Here is a 6,246-nt window from a genome sequence, read left to right on the forward strand (position 1 = left end):
TCCACTTATTACCTGGTTGATCTTAAGCAAGTCATTTAACCTCCCTAAGCTTTACCTTCCTCAACAACAAACAGGAGTCTACAAACAACAGTATTCATCTTAGAAATTGTATGTGAACTTTAAATGAAATAATGAATAATGTATAAGGCAAGTACCTCAAACATGTTAAGGATTATTTTATTTTCTTTTATTTTCTTTTATTTTGAGATGGAGTTTCACTCTGTTGCCCAGGCTGGAGTGCAGTGGCACAATCTCGGCTCACTGCAACATCCACCTCCCGGGTTCAAGCAATTCTCCTGCCTCAGCATCCTGAGTAGCTGGGCTTACAGGCGTGTGCCACCACGCCTGACTAATTTGGCATTTTTAGTAGAGACAGTGTGTCATCATGCTGGTCAGGCTAGTCTCGAACTCCTGACCTCAAATGATCCACCCGCCTCGGCCTCCCAAAGTGCTGGGATTACAGGTGTGAGCCACTGCACCCTGTCAAAAATTATTATTATATTGCTCTTGCATTTGCTAACAGGCTTTGTACTGGGGATTTTTTTTTTTTTTCAGGAAAAAAGTTTAAATAGGGTGTTGTGAAAGAGTCGTGGTTTTCAAAGTTTCAAGAAAAGTGTTTTGTTAAAAGAGGGGAAGAAATCAATGTTACCTTTGTCAAGAGAGCTCTGCATCTTAAACAATCAGCTTCTTGTTCATCATCAAGTTCAATAAAAAGTGCACAAAGTCCTAGAGACCTGATAATAATTAAGAATATTCACAGCCTTCTTCCGAAGGCTCCTTTTAATCATTGATCTTATATCTGGGTCGTCTTACAATGAGCTGCTTTTGTTGTTTTACGTATCTCTTGCATTCTCAATCTGGGATAAATGAGGAAAACTTCTAAATTAAAACATTTGCTCCAACAGTTGTCCTTCTTTCATGTTCTGGTTTTAGTAATGAGGCAGTAATATTCTGGAGAAATCTTTCATAAACTGAGTATTATTTTTAAATCTGCTTATTTACATTTCTCGTGGAACTTTCTGTGATATGCCCTGTTCGGAAGGAAACATCTGTCTTTGGGATTTTCATCACCGTGAGGCAGTTTACTACAGGGCATGGCATGTCTGGGTGCTCAGAGATAACTCTCCAACATGGGCAGGCCCAGGAACACGTGTTCACAGTGACAGCGACAGCCATATCCCTGGGTACATGCTCATGTGCTCATTTGCAGAAAACACACAGAGGTGTGGTTCATGTGAAAATGCGTCCAGAGGTTCCAAAGAATGTGTCTATTAGTGACAAGAGGCACAGTTGTTGCTAGGACAGAGCCTTCAATACTTAAATGACATTGTAGTGCTGTGTGCTCTTACGAAAAGCGAGCTCAGGTCCTTTGAGGAATATGTACTATGGAAAGTTCCAATGAATTGAAATATTAACTTTCCATTAACATGTCTCATTTTCCTGGAATGCCTGTGTGAGAATTCTCTGTTTCGTTTGCATAACCCCAGACTTCACATATCGAACTAGTAAATCTACTTTTAAAGATCTAGGGTATCGCACAGAGGCCATGGATTTTAGACAAAAGAAAAACTATAAAGATGGCTGTCCCTAAAACCAGGCAAACTTTTGGAAAGTTTGCCACCTAACTTTGGGAAACTCATGCTCACTCACCAAATTTTGCCCAAACTCATACTCATTAGCTATTTCTTTTTTCTTTTTCTGGGTGACAGTCTTGCTCTGTCACCCAGGTTGGGGTGCAGTGCAATCTCGGCTCACTACAACCTCCACCTCCTAGGTTCAAGTGATTCTCCTGCCTCAGCTTCCCGAGTAGCTGGGATTACAGTTGTGTGCCACCACGCCCAGCTAATTTTTTGTATTTTTAGTAGAGACGGTGTTTCACTATGTTGGCCATGCTGGTCTTGAACTCCTGAGCTTGTGATCTGCCTGCCTTGGCCTCCCAACGTGCTGGGATTACGGGCATGTGCCACCGTGACTGGCCTCATTAGCTATTTCTACATGTATGCATGTTGTTGGTCATTCATTGAATTAGTTGGTCAAAACTTTACTCCCTAATAAATGGGGGCGGTACTTGATAAAGAAGCAAAATGACGCTCTCTACTTTTAAAATGCTGGAGCTGGCCCTTACAGGTTCACGAGAGCCAATTGTGTGTATTGCTTCCCAACTCCACATTTGGTGTTGTCATGTTGGTAGCTTAAAATCAGCTACAGTGGAAGTTTACACCATGGGAATAGGCATTTGCTACAAATCAGGGATTAATTTTCCCAGGCAGCTGCATGTGGAGCATTCACAGGCACCCCCTGGTCTAGGACTCCCTTGGAAAGCTGATGTCATTTGGTGCATGTTTGCCACAGTGGGGCTTTCTGGACAGCCTGGACCCACGCTGGACTTTTCTGCTGCAACAAGTTCTGTGTAAAGATTCAAGAACCACTTGGAATGTAGAAACCGCCAAGACTTAAGAGTTAAAGTGCCAAGGGCTGCCTAATGAAGAAAAACTACCAGGGTGAGGTTTGGGTTATTTCTTTCCTTTATGTATGTGGGTTTTTTTTTTTTTAACCTAAGGCTTGGCTTTTATACTTTTTCCTACTAGATTTTATTTCTTGAATTCAACTCATTTTCCAGATATTTTCAATTCTCATTTGAATCGTGATTCTGTTAGGCAATCTATTAATCAACCTGAGTGAAAGCACTTGGTAAACCATAAACCCTATTACCTATTTGCCAGGTACGGCGGCTCATGCCTGCTATCCCAGCACTTTGGGAAGTCAAGGCAGAAGGATTGTTTGAGGCCAAGAGTTCGAGACTAGCCTGATCAACATAGTGAGACTTTGTCATCTCTACAAAAGTAAAAAAAAAAAAATTTTTTTAAACCATAAACTCACGGACTATGGTGGCTCACGCCTGTAATCCCAGCACTTTGGGAGGCTGAAGTAAGTGGATCACTTGAGGCCGGGAAATTGAGACTATCCTGGCCAACCTGGCGAAACCCCATCTCTACTAAAAATACAAACAAAAAAAAAAAGTTAGCTGGGGAAGGTGGCACATGCCTGTAGTCCCAGCTACTCGGGAGGCTGAGGGATGAGAATTGCTGGAACCTGGGAGGCAGAGGTTGCAGTGAGCCAAGATCGTGCCACTGCACTCCAGCCTGGGCGACAAAGCAAGACACTGTCTCAAAAAAAAAAAAAAAAAAAAAAGAAAGAAAGAAAGAAAGAAAGAAAGAAAGAAAGAAAGAAAGAAAGAAAGAAAGAAAGAAAGAAAGAAAGAAAGAAAGAAAGAAAGAAAGAAAGAAAGAAAGAAAGAAAGAAAGAAAATATAAAAAGAGGAAAGAAAAAAACACAAACTCTTTTGCTAATATTTTTAGACAAATTTGACAAATATGCCATGATTATTCACACCTGTGTTATTGATCATAGTGTTGGAAAGGACAGTCTCTTGGATTGGATTTTTTCCATGCGGACTTGGAGGTAGACGGTTAATTTAAAAGATGACCCAAGGAAGCCGGAGCAACGGCGCAGGTGGAGTGGTGAGGGAAGAAGGGAAAGGTCATGAAGGGCACCTCGTAGAGCTTATTGTCCTCATCCCTGTGGGTCAATGCTGATGGGGACTCTGAGCCCCTCTGTAGATGGTGCACACCTGCCCCTCTGAAGTGGAGATCCTGCACCGTCCCTCCTGGTGAGTGTTGCCCCTGAGGACAATAACTCCTTGCATTTCTAGGCAGCGAGGCAACTTCCCGGGGATCATCTGAGAAAGCTGGTGGAGAAAAGCCAGGGACTCTGCCTGCACTTGAGATGAACCAACATTGACATGCACTGAAATTGTCCACCACAGCCATAGCTGAGGCAGAGGCGGGCTGAGAGGGGGTGGCTCAGGGCATCGTAACATCTGCTATGGACAGAACTGAGGGATGAATTTTAGGAGATGTTCATTAACTCAATAAGGATTTATGTATTAACCAATTAGATGAAACATTTACTAAACGTGTTATATCCAGACACTATTGTAGGTACTAAGGACACAGCAGTAAAGTCTCTGCCTTCAATGAACTCATATTCTAGTAGAAGACAGATTCTTAAAAATCAATAATAATATAATGTTGGTAGGTGATTTGTGGTAGGAAAAAATATTTAAATAAGAAAGGCAAAGGATTAGGAGGTGATGAATGTGGGGTAGGGACAGAGAAAGAGTCTTATTTTAGAAAGAGTAGTCAGTGAGGGCTGCTTGGATGAGGGGCCATTTGAGCACAATCTTGCATGAAGTAAGCGAGAGGGGCAGGTAGGCGGACAGTGGCGGGGTCAGCAGTACTGCTTTCCAGACCCAGGGAAAATCTATACAAAGATCTGGAGTCAGGAACAACCCTGCTGTGTTCAAGGATCAGGGCCAGACACAGTTAAGCACAGAGATCCAGTGGCAAGTGAAAGAGACATGCTCCCTGCCCTTTAGAGCGTAGTCTACTGGGGCAACTGTCATTAACTTCATAAGCAATCACACAGATCAAAGCAAATGTATACAGTGTGGTAAAGGCATAATTGAATTTGTGTTTCTTAATGATTACACGTCTACTATGAGGAGAGGGACTGAAGAGGGTCGATGCTTGGTGTCTGTCTACCATTCAACACTGTTCATTGCTTTCTCCTTTACTTCTCACTATCAATAACTGGACATAGCCCTGGATGCTCAGCCTGCTTCATGACAATCTGCTTCCTGGCATGTTTTCAAGAAACATATTGATTTGTAAAAACTGTAACTACGAAATTTCTATGCGCACCAGAAGACAGAGGTCCTCTTTCCTTGCCTAACGCAGCCATGGTTCATGGTTCCAAGAAGCATCTGAAGCTGGTAGCACCTTCAAAGCGTTGGATGCTGGATAAATTGACTGGGGTGTTTGCTCCTCGTCCGTTCAGCAGTCCCCACAAGTTAAGACAGTGTCTCCCCCTCATCATTTTCCTAAGGAACAGACTTAAGTATGCCCTGACAGGAGATGGAGTAAAGAAGATTTGCATGCAGCAGTTCATTAAGATCGATGGCAAGGTCTGAACTGATGTAACCTACCCTGCTGGATTCATGAATGTCATCAGCATTGACAAGACAAGAGAGAATTTCCATCTGATCTACGACACCAAGGGTTGCTTTGCTGTACATCGTATTACACCTGAGGAGGCCAAGTACAAGTTGTGCAAAGTGAGAACAATCTTTGTGGGCACAAAAGTAATCCCTCATCTTGTGACTCATGAGGCTCACACCATCCGCTACCCTGACCCCTCATCGAGGTGAATGATGCCATTCAGATTGATTTGGAGACTGGCAAGAATATTGATTTCATCAAGTTCGGCACTGGTAACCTGTGTATGGTGACTGGAGGTGCTAACCTGGGAAGAATTGGTGTGATCATCAACAGAGAGAAGCACCCCGGATCTTTTGACGTGGTTCATGTGAAAGATGCCAATGGCAACAGCTTTGCCACTCGACTTTCCCACATTTTTGTTATTGGCAAGAGCAACAGACCATGGATTTCTCTTCCCCGAGGAAAGGGTACCCTCCTCACCATTGCTGAAGAAAGAGACAAAGACCGGCGGCCAAGCAGCAGTGGGTGAAATGGTCCCTGGGTGACATGTTAGATCTTTGTATGTAATTAAAAATAATGTGGCATGATAAAAAAAAAAGAAAAAAGAAAAAAAAAGCTGAGCATGGTGGCTCACACCTGTAATCCCAGCACTTTGGGAGGCCAAGGCAGGCGAATCACCTGAGGTTGGGAGTTTGAGACCAGCCTCACCAACATGCAGAAACCCCGTCTCTACTAAAAATACAAAATTAACTGAGCGTGGTTGCACATGCCTGTAATCCCAGCTACTTGGGAGGCTGAGGCAGGAGAATTGTTTGAACCCAGAGGGCAGAGGTTGCAGTGAGCCGAGATTGCTCCATTGTACTCCAGCCTGGGCAACAAGAGCGAAACTCCGTCTAAAAAAAAAAAAAAAAAAAACTGGAACTATTTGTACCCTATCCTCTATCCCTGCACAGAAAAGTTGAAGGGAACTTAACCTGAAACTCAAATACTAATAGTACTGATTTCCACTGCCATGCCAAAGAGCAAGTAAAGAGTCAAGAGCCAGTATGGTATAGTGGAAACAGCATAGACTTGGACTGAAATCCAGGTAGGCTCCGGTTCCAGCTCTGATAATGATCAACTACATAGCTTTAAACAGATGAGTTTAGCCCTCTAAGCCTCATCTTTAAAAGGGGGATAATAATGC

At 43.1% G+C, this 6,246-nt stretch overlaps 1 pseudogene; it reads left to right on the forward strand.

Moving 5' to 3' along the window:
* Positions 1-4,801: 4,801 nt before the first annotated feature.
* On the forward strand, positions 4,802-5,589 carry LOC104657694 (annotated as a pseudogene).
* The last annotated feature ends 657 nt before the right edge of the window (positions 5,590-6,246 follow it).

Source organism: Rhinopithecus roxellana, chromosome 4 (assembly GCF_007565055.1).
Source record: "Rhinopithecus roxellana isolate Shanxi Qingling chromosome 4, ASM756505v1, whole genome shotgun sequence".
Taxonomy (NCBI): Eukaryota; Metazoa; Chordata; class Mammalia; order Primates; family Cercopithecidae; genus Rhinopithecus; species Rhinopithecus roxellana.